At 33.8% G+C, this 15,633-nt stretch overlaps 1 pseudogene; it reads left to right on the forward strand.

The window, feature by feature from the left end:
* The first annotated feature begins 4,048 nt into the window (after positions 1-4,048).
* LOC110291806 overlaps positions 4,049-15,633 on the forward strand; it is a 95,492-nt pseudogene continuing 83,907 nt past the window's right edge.

Below are 15,633 nucleotides of genomic sequence, written 5' to 3' on the forward strand. Positions count from 1 at the left end.
CAGGGCATAATTTCATTATGGATAGGAGAGGAAACATGTACAGAGGCAGCTGGAAGGGTTCAGAGTAGAGTGAAAACAGAAACAGATTTGGTATGGCCAAGAATAGGTAATAGAGAAGGAGGAATATCAGGAGGGAAAAACGGACATAGCTTGAGTAGGAGAAACTGCATTCATAAAGATGGAGAGAGGGGGTTCTAAAGTTAGCATCACACAGGAGAGGGAGAGATTTGGAGAGGTAGAGGAATGTTGGAGATTTTAAAATGAACAAGTATTTTTACTTCCCAGAATCAGTGTTGATATCCTTATAGAAGCCACAGGCAAGACACAAGGAGAATGACCCCTTTGTGTGGAAAAAAACAACTTCACAAATATTTTTGGAATGCTGGAGGTTTTGTTTGTTTGTTTGTTTGTTTGTTTGTTTGTTTGTTTTTCTGATTTGAGAGTTATCTAGTTTATATAACAGTTTTAACAGCTCAGTTGAACTTCAGAAATATGAAAGCTGAGGTCTTTGGCATGAGTTGTTTATATTAATACAATTACACCTTCAGAAGACAATATATACTAGCTGCTTGTTTCTAAGTTTACACCATTAAAAACAGTTTGGGGACAATCACATTAAAAAGAAATTTCTGAAAGAAACAGACATATAGGACAATATAACATATAGGCCAGGGTAGTCACATGAATAAAAACCAGTCTAAACCTTCTAATGATGGTTATTTTTTTAGTTCATACCATATTTCCCATTAGCATATCATTTATGTTGAGTTACAATAATCTTTTAATATCACATTTTTATTTATTTGTAAATTTCATATATGTATATATTATATTAACTGTCATCATTATAAATTTGCTATAATATTCCACAGATCTTTCTCAACATTATTTACTGTTTTTTAATATTATGGACACCTTAAAATTTAGTATAAACATTGGTCTTATAACTTATCCACTGAATACTTGTTCTGTTAGGTGGAGACCTTAACCAGGAGTGTCTTAATTTTTATAAATGGAAACCCTTGAGAATGAAGACACAGGAGGAATACAACGAACCTTGCTATGCCTAGACGGCATGGAAATCATAAGGGGGAAGAAAAGGAGTAAAAGACTTCTATCCTTATTTAATGATGTTTTGGTTGTGTCTAATAACCTGTGAGTATGTGCAACGTGCATTCCTTACTATGAGAGTCTACACTTGAATTAGGCGTTTTTGTACAAAATATAAAATATGTTGTTTTTTACTATTTTTAAAAAAGAGAATTCTTATATATATTATAGATATGACCAATGAGGTAAATTTGGCTTTCAACCCTGATCATTCCCTGAAAGCTCCCAGCATAGAAAATGGTAGTTAGTGTCTGACTGATGCACCTTGTCATTTTTACTCAACTCACCTTCAGTCCACACTTGGAAATACTCACTTTTTTTTTTTTCTAAAAAAATGATAGTAATCAAATCATTTGAATTAAATATATGTATATGTGGTATATGTATATATATATATATATATATATATATATATATATATATATCCTGATAGTGTGCCTTTCAAGTGTAGTTGGTGTAAGAGAAATTCGCTTTGATATTTGAGAGTAAAGGAAACTATAATGAATGTTTTTCTTGAAAGGCCATATATTTGTTCCACTTCCGCTGTCTAGTGATAATAATTAAAACTATTTTGAGATTGTCATTCATAGCATGTACAGAACATTATTAGTCTCATAGGATGTGATTGTCATTATTTCTGTTTTCAAGGATGATTATCTCTTATCCAACATTGAAATTAGAGGATTTAGACTTATGCATTTCTTTTGAATTTTGTTTCATATATATGTATATATATATGTGTACATATATATATATATATATTATGTATATATACAATTAGATTTCTTGAGGCAGAAAGAAATATAAGTAGAAATGTTTCATATTATTGAGACATGTGTTTATATGTGTGTGAGTGTGCATGTGTATCCTTTAGAAAATGTTACATAATATGTCTGTTTTTTGACTGTTACTTGTTACATTAGATACCATGGGAAACCTTTCTATGTTGTATCATGATTCAAAATTGTCACACACTCGAAGTTTAGAAAGACATACATATAAGATTTTTGAATCAGGGTTTATACTTTTCACATATTCTCTCCTGAATCTGAGAGAGGCAGAGATAGTATTTATCAGTTTTGGACCAACATATTAGGTTAAGAGTGTCCATCCGCCGAACTTAGGAACTTAGTCTGCACAGGTGAGAGNTTAAAAATCAAAAAAAAAAAAGAAAAGGTAGTCATTGTAGGAATATTCAGTACTAATCTTCTGTAGAAACAACATTATTATGTGAGGAGAAGTATGCTTTGAGCTCATAGGAGAATGGTTTCTGTAAATCTTTAATATATATAAATATGGATATATATTTTTATATATTATATATTTATATATAAATATACAAATCTCTTATACATATTATATATATATATATATTTAACTATCCAAGTCATGAATAAGGATCATTTTATGTGCAATTCAATTGTTTTAACCTCCATGACTACAGAGATTTAAAAAAAAATTTTAATTTGACTTTTTGGTAGATCCCAAATCTCTGGTTTTCTGCAAATTGTTATATTTTCCAACACATATTATGTTCACAGAATCAATTTCTGAGTATTTGAACACTATTCAGATCAGACAGGAAGTAGTTTGCAGACATGTACATTTCCTTTCCATTTTGTTTATCATGAAACTGAGTTGATATCATTTTTTAGCATATCTTTACATTATTATTTGAAGTGGTGATGACCACTATTGGCTGCTGTATCTCTTTGACACTTTGATTCACAGGGATCCTAAATGCTTTCCAAGTAAAAGATATGTTGTCTCTGTACATAATTTTTGAGAGACGTATCATACTTTGGGCAGAATTATATCTCCTTAAAGTAAACATACATGATAAATATTCCATTTGTATGAGCAGGTCACAGTAAAGAAACCACCAGAAGTTTAGTCGCTCTTCTATCACGGGAAGAATTTCATTATGGATAAGAGAGGAAACATGATCAGAGGCAGCTGGAAGATTTCAGAGTACAGAGAAAACAGATTTGATATGTCCAAGGCTGGGTAATAGAGAAGGAAGAATATCAGGAGAGAAAAATGGGGATAATTTGAGTAGGAGAAACTTTGCATTCATAAAGATTGAGGGGGAGGGTCTAAAGTTAGCATAGCAGAGGAAATGGAGGGGTCTGGAGAGGTACAGGAATCTTAGAGTAGACTTTAATGTACAAGTATTTTTACTTCCTAGAATCAACTTTGCTGTCCTTATAGGAGCCTCAGGCAAGACACAGGGGAAATAACCCCTTTGTCTGGACAAGTACAATTTCACAAATATTTTTTGAAGGCTGGATGGTTTGTTAGATTGTTCGTTTGATTTTCTGATTTGACAGTGATCCAGTGTACTAGAACAGTTTTGACCACTCAGCTGAACATCAGAATCATGAGAGGAGAGGTCTTTGGCTTGAGTTGTTTAGATTAATACAACACCACCTTCAGAATACACCAGCTCTTCATTTCTAAGCTTTCACCATTCAAGACAGTTTGGGAAGGGACAATCACATTTTAAAGATTTTTCTGAAGGAAACAGACATATAGGCCGATCAATATAGGAAAGGCCAGAGTGTTCACATGTATAAAAAGCAGGCTAATTTTTAAAATTTTATTTTATTTTTAATTTACCTTTTACATTCCAAACTTTGGTTAGTTTTTAAAATTTCTTACTATCTTTCACATGAGCATACAATTTATGTTAATCGTTACAATTATCTTTTATCATACGTATTTATTTGTAATTCTCATAATGTATACAATGTATTAATTGTTATCATTATAAATGTTGCTCTAACATTCTTCAGATCTTCTCTTTCAATTTATTTACTGTGTTTTAATATCATGAAACCTTCAAAAATTTAGTATGAACATTGGTCTTATAACTTATCCACTGAATACTTGTTCTGTTAGGTGGAGACCTGGCTCAGGAGCATCTTTTTTTTTCTATATGGAAACCCTTGAGAATGAAGACACCGGAGGAATATATCAAACCTTGCTGTGCCAAGGCCCCGTGGAACTCACAAGGGGGAAGAAAAGGAACAAAAGACTTCTATCCTTATTTAATGATGTGTTGGTTGTGTCTAATAACCTGTGAGTATGTGCAACATGCATTCCTTAGTATGACAGGCTACACTTGAATTAGGCTTTTTTTTTGGTATAAAATATAAAATATGTTCTTTTACTTCTTTTTGTTTTAAAGATTAGACTTATTTCATTACTTCATGATCACAACTTCTTTTTCCTTTCATTTGGTTGATGTTTGGTGGACACTCCTCTACACATTTCTCAATTTTCTCAAAAATTTCTCAAGTTTTAGACACATTTTAAAAAAATGAATTATTTAAGGTGCTATCCTGCTATTTGAATCTGTGGAAAGAATAACAACAAACTTGAAAAGGTGGCAAATGTGTAAGCACATGCTAGTAATTCTAGCATTGTTAAAGCTGACTTATGAGGACTGAAACTTTGAAAGGTATGTGGACTATACAGTGAGATATGTTCTCAAAATAAAATATTTAAAATATGAGAAGCAGGTGGCCTCGTGCTTGTTGTTTCCAGATAGACTGTAGCAGCAAGTGGGGGAATCCCTGATTATGATCCTTGCATACAAGTGGCAACATATCTAAGCCTCTTGACCTCATAGTTTCCAAATCAGTATGAAGAGATGAGAAGCAGCTCCTAGTCCTCCACTGATCAAGGAAAACTGCAGCCACTAAGTCTTGTTTGGTGATCCTGCACACAGTGGAGAAAACTGTGGTGATTAAACAAAGCCGTATACATGGTTGCATTGTAACTTATGACCATGGAGGTGTTTTCTGGGACCACATCACATATAATCTCTACTGTCCATGATCATAACCTTCATATTATTCTAGAAAGTATGAACTTGGTATTGACATTATCAAGTAAATAATTCAAGGTATGTACTCATAAGTTAAATGGTTTTGAGGACAGACATCAAAAAATATAATTTATTCAGTTTGGGGGATAAACTTTTTGGTCATCTGTAAATAACATTCCTGATCCATTTTTTAAAAAATGTGAGGAAATGAAATGTTCCAAAGAGATTTCTTTTATACATTGTAGGTTCAAACAATTGGGTAAATTTGGCTTTCAACCCTGATCATTCACTGTAAGCTCCAGCATAGAAAATGGTAGTTAGTGTCTGACTGATGCAGGCTCAAAATAAGTGAATGTCCTGGCTGTCTATCCATCTGTCATCCTTCTTGTCATTTCTGCTCAACTCTCCTTCAGTCCACACTTGGAAATACTCACATTTTATTTTTATTTATTTATTTATTTATTTTTAGAAGATAGTAATCGAAAGCCAGGAGGTTCGTTCCTGGTCCTGTAGCACATGCGTGTGGACTGGGCTTTTGGGTCCTTGTGTAGCTGGGGAAGGAGGGTTGGGTATAGTCTGTCCCGGAACCTCCTCCATTTTCCCCCCTCCCTTCTCAGCCTCCACAACTGCCTCCAACTGCCACTGCCTGCCACTGCAGCGGCTCGTGGGCTTCTGCTTCTTTCCTGTATGTCTCCTCTAATTAACTGACTCATTTGAATTAAAAATGTATATATATATATATATATATATATATATATATATATATATATGTATATATTGATAGTGTGCCTTTTAAGTGTAGTTGGTGTAAGTAAGTGAAATTCACTTTGATTTTTGAGAGTAAAGGAAACTAAGATGAATGGATTTCATGAATGGCCATAGATTTGTTCCACTTCTGCTTTGTAGTGATAATAATTAAAGCTATCTTGAGATTTTCATTCATATTATGGAAAGAACATTATTAATCTCATAATAGATGATTGTCATCATTTCCATTTTCAAGGAATATTATCTATTATCAGACATATTGGAATTAGAGGTTCTAGGTTTAGGCATTTCCTCTGAACATTGGTTTAAATATATGCATATATATATTTGTATATATACAATTAGGTGTTTTTAGATGGAAAGAAAATATAACTACAAATGTTTCATATAATTTAGACATGTGTTTGTTTTTGTGTAAGTGTGCATGTGTATGTTTTAGTAAATATTTCATAATATGCTTATATTTTGACTGTTACATGGTACATTAGTGTGGGAAATCTTTCTCTGTACTATCACTATCATGTTTCAAAAAGGACACACATACGAAGTTTAGAAAGGCATATATAGGATTTTTGAATCAGGGTTTATACTTGTGTCATATTGTCTCATGAATTTGAGAGAGGCAGAGTCACCATCTTCAATTTTGGGCCAACATATTAGCTTAACAGTGTCCAATGCAGAGTTTTATACCCAAGTTCACACACACAGATACACACACACACATAGATACACACACACACACACACGCACGCACGCGCACACAGAGGTAATATTCAGAGTATAATTAAAAAAAATAGAACAGTCACAAATCTGGGAAGGATTCTGTCAAAGATAGAAGATAAGGGGGAAGCAAAAATGAACTTCTCAAATTTCAAGCTCCACATAAAAGGAATGATGATAAAAGGAAAGTAATGCTTCCAAGATTATTGTTTCTTACAAAATCTTTTTGATAAGATCAGAATGCTTGATTGGAAGACATATTTCCAATTTTTCCTAAAATTATTGGGACACATAATCATCTTTTTGGATCCTTGTATGAGATATGATTTGTATGTTTAGTAAGGAACCATTGGAGTAAGCTGATGTGACTTCCTAGTATACAAAGAAGGACAATGGGAAATGCATTTTATTCAGTCAGACAATATTTCTACATTATTTATTTTGGACAGATTATTAAATGTAATTAAGTAAAATACAAAATTTTAACTAATAATTTTTGGTATGGACATTATGGAAATAAAGCAAAATGGTTACTAATGGGATATATATACATATATATATTCATAGTACAGCCATCCTAAACATTCTCCAATCAGAAAACCATCAGGCTATGCATATTTGTGACCATTGAGAAGCTTGTAGCCAGTAACTTCTCTCAACATATGCTTTGTTGAATTCCATCTATCCAGGTTTGAACTGTGCCTGGGTGATAAAATGGAGGAGTCCTCCTATGCTCTGTGAAAGGAAGAATTGTGTATTTCTACAAGCAATTCCCACTACAATGCAAATCAAACTAACAGAGATACTTGGTTTCTCTTCCTAGGAATAAGAAAAGGTTTAAGATAAAATGTATCATCCCACTGAATTACCTGTGCTCAGTGGATGATGTGGACCTAGACAAAATGAATGAAATGTGTACTTGCAAGGCCATTTACCTGTTTTGGCCCACTGGAAATTTTTTGGCCACCTTTTGGTAAGAACTACAGTTTGAATCTGTATTTACAGGTGGATAGCTTTAGAAATTGTGGGGCAACTTAATGGTTTGTAGGTTAAACCAATTAACCAGAATGTTTGTAAAATATGAAATCCATTTTAGTCTGATGTGTACAGGTTGCCAACTCCAATTTCTCCTTCTATGATGACCCTGGTTTGTCCATACTTTCCACAACATACATTTCATATGTAAGTACATTCCTTAGTTTTTGATCTGGGATGCTCATCAAAAATCCACAGAATTCTTGGGGCAAAACAGAAGTACATTGTCTTCTAAGAAGGTTGTGGACTAAACAATGACTTACCATACCCTCAACATTCCTTTCCCTATAATATCTGATATTATCTAGGTTTTGAAAATACACAAAATGATTTCTCTCCAGTAATACTGCACAGTATCCTTAAATTGGCCAATACCTCCAATACTCCCCAGTTAATTTCCATAAAAAGTATTTAATTGAACAGATAAAAATAGTTATTCATAGAATCCTCAAGTATTTGAATGTCTGTGTAGCAGAATATCACTGGTGTCTAATGGTCAACAGATAAGGATAAGGGCCATTGGATAAGGTTCCATCAGATCTGTAGATGATAGACACACACATTAGCTCATTTTGATATACCTTAGTTCAATGGCCAAAGCTCTTGTAAGCCTTCCTCAGCTCTCATACCCTTCTTTTCACTTCCAGCTTAACACCTCTGAATCTGCCCTCAATTTTGCTCAGTTACATTAGTTCTAGCTCAGCACCCAAAATCTAACCTCAGCTGATTTATGCTTCTAATCTCCTGCCTGCCACATCAGGCCACTTGGAGAAGCAGCCAATCTCCATTTCACCTTAGATCTCACATAGCTGGTGACTCTTTCTCCCTCTGTAGCATGGTGAGTTATTTTCTCCACACTGCATCTGCTAGCCTTCCTGGGGTAAAACTGGAAGTCCTTCCTATTCCACCCAGCTCATTGGCCATTAGCATCCTTGTTGATCCATTAAGAACCAATTGACGAACTGGACCTTCAGTGTTCAGATGCAGTTTCCTGATCAAAGCATCAGAACTAACCACTACACATCACCAAGTAACTAGGAGGTTTCTTGCTGTGTCATTTTTATTTTAGTGATATTAGATGTGTTGTATATGTACACAAATGTGTGTGTGTCTATTGAGGGGCACAGGCATAATCCACCCTTCTGATAAAAATGTTTGTAGGTAGACAATAAAGTGGGTGAGCATTTAATGGTAGAAACATGAATGTGCCAGTCTTTGGGCAAGAATCAGTCCATAGGCAATCTGCTTCAGTTATAGATGCTAGAATCATGGGAAAAGGAGAAGAAAATTCTATGAATGAAAGATCTTTGCAGCATGGATAATTATTTTCAGAACGAGGAAACAATATACACATTAGCTTACAGATGGAAAAACTATACCTGACAAAGGGTTTTCAGTATTGGGTAAGTGTTGCTATTTGGATAAGAGAAACATTGATCAACAAGATAATTCTGATGACTATAACAAACTGTGAATGTGTCAAATATCAATGAGGTCTAACTCGATCAACATATAATTATCAGTTATAAAATGCTAACATTGTGAATCCATCTTTAATCCATCTTAAATTAGAGTATTACAGTGGAATAGTGGTGGGCTTATTAATTTGTACCAGTAGAGTTAATGTGATGACTCACAAAGATGAAGCACTAGTTTCTAGGCCTCCTGTCTTGTATGCCAATTTTGTAATTCACACGAGGAAATAAACAATACTTTTTCTAGAAAGGTGTTCTCCCTGCCTCTGGTTCTAACCAGAGATCATATAACCTACCTGTGGCTTAGCGTGAATAATGATACCTTGATATATGACCATGACCTCACACTAAGAGGACACTGACATAACTATCCTTTGATACATATGAAACTAAAGGTAGGAGCAACTGTTGGCACAGCCATAGTCACACAGCTCTTGGGACACAGTCAAGTCAACTAGCTTCCACACTATATTCAACTTCTGGTCATACAAGTGTTCCAGTGAAACATGTCATTCAGAAGGGCAGTCATGTGCAGAATACCATCTACAGCTACACCCTCATGAGGGCCATTGGCTTATAATAATTTTTATGAGCAATAATCTTTGTCTTTGAAGACTCTAAACTTGTTTTTCTCTTTTAACATTACAGTTCGAAAGAACAGAAAGATAAATGGTACTATTTTCTCAAAAGGTATTTTACTTGTGATTATACTTTAATTCAATAGCGATATGGGAATTGAAGTTTGTGATTCATTTCTTTCATAAGAATATATTTGGGAGAATCCAAATATGTTGTTGATTAGATGGACACTTGATACTACTTTAGTTTCTGCTGTCTATAGCATATTTCATTTAATTTTGTCCAAGTTATGCATTCATTTTCCCCTTGTTTTGTTGGAGTAAACAGTACTTTTCAGACTTACTTTACGTTATACTCCATAGATGTTACTCTACCATGTCCATTCAAACTATCTGCGACTTTATCCTTTGAGATGAAGCAGATTTTTAACTTTTCTTTGGGTATTAGTCATAGAACCTTCTCTAGAGCCACAGAATTTATGGACTGTCTATATATTAAGGAATTTACTGTAATGACTTACAGTCCATAGTTCAACTATCACAACAATGGGCAGCTGTGAATGGGAAGTCAAAAATCTAGTAGTTGTCCAGTTCATGAGGGTAGTTTGTTTCACCTGATCATCTGTATAAACTGGAATCCTGAGGAAGTAGATATCAACAGATGTGGTTGCAGTTAAGTGCAAGCAGGCAAAGAAGAGTGAGTATTCCTTCTTTCAGTGTCCTTATGTAGCCCTAAGCAGAAGGTGTTGGTAAGAGTAAAAGTGTGTGCCACTATTCCTAGATCAGAACCTTGCTTTGTCTCAGGCTGACCTTGACCTCAGATCCACTTCCCTCAGTCTCTATAGAGTATTGGTGGGTGTGTTCTAACTTGCAGGGCCCTAAGCTTTCTTGGGCCACTATGCCTCAAGATCTCCATGTCAAGGTCCTAGTCAGAAGCCTGTGTCTTCACAGGTGTCCTCTCCATTTCTGAATTGTAGTTCATTCCATATGTAGTCAAGTCGACAACAACCTTGCAAACAAAAAGTTCTGATGACTGGCTGTGCTTCCTAGGTCACTGTGCAATTACTTGACCATGTCTTTGGTTCTGGATCACTTTTAATAACCCAGTAATGCATATTGCTGAACTGCTTGTCTTGTTTCTAACACTAAGATGATACTAATAATATATTAAGATTAACTTAAATGAGCTACTAGGAAATTAATTTTTTACTGTATTCTGTGTTTTTAATTGTATTTGAGCAGATCCATTGATGAAGCCAAGAAGGATATCAAGAAAAATTTCTCATTGCAGATAATTCACCGAAGACATCCCAAGCTATGACAGTGTATGTGAATACAAAACCAAAACTGATATTTCAAGTTCATGACTAGCAGAGATAAAGGAGTTTGTAGAGTAATGGAAGATGGAGACATAAGAAATGGGTTGGCAGAGTTAGTAAGAATTTGCATATGTGCAAAGCTATATGTGTATGGCATGCACACGTGTGTCTTTTAAATGTGGTCTATAGACAGCATTATAAAGCACGATTGATCCACATTCTAAAGCAGCCAAACCGAGGATATATTATTTCTTAGATGACTGTAAATTATGTCAGGTAGTTGCAACAGCACACATTTCCAAGCCAAGTATTATTATTAGAATAAAACTGCTTTTCCCATGAGTTCTTTTGGCCTATATTTTAATTGATGTGTTGTTCAACTATCATTTATTTTAAAATATTTGTATCTAATAAAAATAATTGTTACTATATAAATAACCATAGTGAAATCTTAACTAGAGCAAAATATTATCAAGGATTAATTTGCTTTCCACACACACATGTTTTATAACGCTTTATCTCTTTACCTCTGTCCTCTGCTCTTTCAGTATGTCTCTGTGCATCCTCACACCTATTTAGGAAGTACAAATACATAATCATGGCTCTTTATTCCTATAGTTGTTTGAATGTTCTAGGCATAGGGATATCTTTTCATGTAATTTCTGCTTAGAAATCATTTTTATTAACTTACAATTGATTTGTATGTGTGCATTTGTGTGTGTGTGTGTGGTCATGTGTGTACAGTGCTTAGGATAAAACTCATGACCTTACACATACTACACAGTAGTTTTTTCACTGAGTTAAACACATAATAATTGTCTATTATTGTAATGCTTATATTATTGTTCCATTTTCAATATTGGGATTATTGCTGATCTGAAATTTAACTGTTATGTACCATGTAGAGCATTAAAGATCATCCCTACTGTAAAGCAGAATAGAATGTAGCTCAGAGGATCACCATCTCTCTGATTTTTATAAAGGCTAATGGGTATAAAATGTACCTAGAGTTGATAGTCTAACATGTCACTGTTTAAATTGAACCACACTTACCAAGGTGTGTATCACCACGCAATTTTATCTTCATACTTTCTAGGTTATACAGAACAGAAATTAAAGAGCAACGGGTAGTATAAAAATAATTTCTGCCAGGCAGTGGTGGTGGACACCTTTAATCCCAGTGCTTGGAAGGCTGAGGCAGGCAGATTTCTGAGTTGGAGGCCAGCCTGGTCTACAGAGTGAGTTCCAGAACAGCCAGGGCTATACAGAGAAACCCTGTCTCAAAAAAAAAAAAATTTCTAACCAGTGACATAAATTAAGAGAACACTCACTAGCTTGGCTGAAGCAGATGTGTCCTCAGGGCAGAGAAGAGCAGAAGAGCAGATAGTCCTATAGGGAGATGCTCTCCTGCCTCTGCTGCTTGATTTCAGCTATGGAAAATGCTCAGCATTGTACATGAGCAATCCACCTGATGTCTTTCAACACCATTGTGACTTAGATCCAATGCCCTTAAAGTAAACATTTTTATTGATTTTCATCCAGGACTCTCGTGCCTTCATATTTTATCCTGCCATAATTAATGACAAGCTCAGAAGATTGATAGTAGATACTTTTTAGCTTTGCCTCATGTTTGTTTCCCTTTTGTCCTTGAAGAGATGTTTTCAGTACATAAAAACATTCTTCTAATTTAAATAAATATCATCCATCACATTTCTTTCTCCATGTTCTCTAGTGAGTATTCAGCAATGGCCTTTTAGGTTTGAGAGTTTCTTGAATCACCCATGTATTTCATTACACTTAAGATAAACCTGTATTTTTTTCCTATTGAGGAATTAGGAAAATGTTTTTGCTATTTTTATTTAAATATTTCTTTTCCTCCCAGTTTTCCCTTTTTTTCCTTATTCTTAGGATTGAATGTAGATTCCTCAGACCCAGTTCCTATCTTAAAATACATAGATGCAGATGATTTTAGAATCACCTTTATTTTATAATTTCATTTATGTTAAGAAATCCACTGCCAAATCACCTGCATGAATCCCAAGAGGTCCCCAAACTTCTTCCTAAGTTGCGTATGTTTTCTCCTACGACTTCAAATACAAATATATAAAATATTGACCTTTTGACTCAATATTGTAGAGATAACAATTAACTGCTCTGTCTTCATGAGTCAATGCCTATGCCATGGCCAGAGGACAGCATTTTGCTACATGGCTTTAAGTAATCTGTTTTTAAATTCATACATTGTTAGTGATAGCAACAACTCTCTGTTTCACATTTAGTTTTTAATGTGTAGTTTCAATATTTACAGGATTTTTTATTTTATCTGTTGGTATAGTTCATTTTTGTACATTAGATTTATTTTTATGTATCATTGAACAATTATTAATAGCCTATATTTTTCATAGTAGGATCATGTGATCTATTATATTGTTGAGCTTCTCTCCTGATACTTATATAACCTTGGTTCATCCTGAGTCAAGAAATATGTTAACATATACAAAAAAAAATCCCAGCTGTCTTTTCATTTTCATGCTTTAAAAACAGTATTTTTAGAACGATTTTATGTAAACAAACTATATCTCTTGAAATGTGTCAGTTTTAAAAACAATATCAGTATCAGAAAGAAATGCACACAGCTTTGCTATCATTAGTTAGACCTTAATATGTTCAAGATGCTCTGAGAACACATTTTACAATAATATCAATTAAAATCCTATGTGAATTATTTATCTCATGTGTGGTTTTGTATAATAATACTTTATTGTTTTAAAATTATACAGATGTTTTCAGATATTCAACAAAATATCAGAACTTTTACTTTTTAAAAAATTATTATGCTCATTCTGTGTGTTTGTGTGTGTGTGTGACTTCATGCATGTGTGTGTTCATGTATGTGGTGTTCGAATGTATCCTTCTAGAATATATGATTTCTAAGCCATGAGCTATATTTTCATCCAGAGGTGACTAACACATTGTTTCCTTCTTTTTTTATATTATAACCACAAGAACAGAGATGTTCTTACACATTCTAAGATGTTTTTGCCTAATTGTTTTTCTATAGATAGCAAGATATAAAATCAGTTAAGGTGTAAGGTGTTCTTATTCATAAAATTAAAGTAACCTGGCATGTTTTGATATGCTCTTGATTGAATCTTCATCAAAACACACACACAAACACACACAACCAAAAACATACACACAGACACATACATACAGGCCATACACACAGACATAAAGACACACACACACACACATACAAATTTTCAGGGTAATATGTTATGCCCAGTGGTTAGAAGACAATAAATAAAAACTACGTGAAAGAGATGACTTATGAAGTGGTTTCCTTTGGTCTTGGTTCAAGGTTGTTTTTATGGATAGTGAGAGGGTACTTCTGTTATTTTTTTTAAGTGATTGTTTCATAGATACTTACAATGCTTATTGCAGATAGCTGGTACTATAGAAACTATTTTCATAAAGATATACCAATCTACTCAGTGTCATACACTTTGGTAATGTATTAGAATTCCAGTATATCAGTAGTATCTTCTCAGATTCCTATCATTTGATTTAATGCTATTTTCTTCTTGCTGGCTTCCTAGGTCTCTTTAGAAGATTCTAAGTATGAAAGGCAGTAGAGAGTTAATAATACAAGCACCTTGCTTGTTCTTGGGAGTATTAAGTGATGGAGTAATTCTAAAATATTCATTTTAGGTTCATAGTTCAATCAACAATTACAGATTTCAGTAGTGTATCTATGTATACCATCTAACTATATACAAACCATTATATGGAGAGAGTACTCACTCATCTTTTGTTTGTTTTGTTTTTTTTCTTTTTTGTTTGTTTTTGTCTTTTTTTTTTTAAATTGCAGTTGCTATTAACCCTTATTTACCTAAAACTCTGCACATAATGTGCATGAAAGTAACTGTAAAATGATGAAAGTCTAGATGGGGAGGAAGCAAAGGATTGTGCTCTATTTTAACCACCCTCCCTGCCTGTCTGCTGCTATCATGAAAGAAAGTCAGGATGCTGAGCGCCTGTACCCATGGCTACTCAGTCTTTCTTTATCATACACAACCTGTTACAGTTATATTTGAATACCAAGTACTCACATAGTTAATTTTGTGATAAATATGTTAGACTGACAGTCTTCCACAGTGATGTCAGGGTAAGAAAACAAGAGGATTATTCTATATTGGAGTTGCCATTACAGACTGTAGATTATAAGTAATGATTAGACAATAATTTGATAATCATGAGCTTCAAAGTTATTTTATACCATTCTTCTCTGTACTTTTCATAGCCTTTATGTGTAACAGAAACAAACATCGATACAGTGAATGATATCATTGAGAAGATACTACCAATGATGCAAATGCCTGTAAGTTATTTTCAAGTTAATATGAGTTAACAGTTAATTTTGGTTTTGAGATCCACATATTTACAAACGTGTTGTATATAAATAATACAGATGAAACTTAATCATGATAAATTTACAAATCATATTTTATAATCTCTTTTGGAACTAATTGTATCTAAGTTATAATAGTCTTGAGAGGGACTTTTTCTTGAATTTCTTGTCTAGGGTTACATAAAAATGAATCTCACAGCCCAATGGTACTGACCTATACTTTTACTATCACTAGACAATAAAGATATATTGTAATAAAGTGAGACTAATTGATCATATGCACAAAGCTGATTAAAGAATGCCAATTTTAGAAACAACAATTTTCCTTCCTTCCTTCCTTCCTTCCTTCCTTCCTTCCTTCCTTCCTTCCTTCCTTCCTCCCTCC

This window comes from Mus caroli, chromosome 3 (assembly GCF_900094665.2).
Source record: "Mus caroli chromosome 3, CAROLI_EIJ_v1.1, whole genome shotgun sequence".
Lineage (NCBI taxonomy): Eukaryota > Metazoa > Chordata > Mammalia > Rodentia > Muridae > Mus > Mus caroli.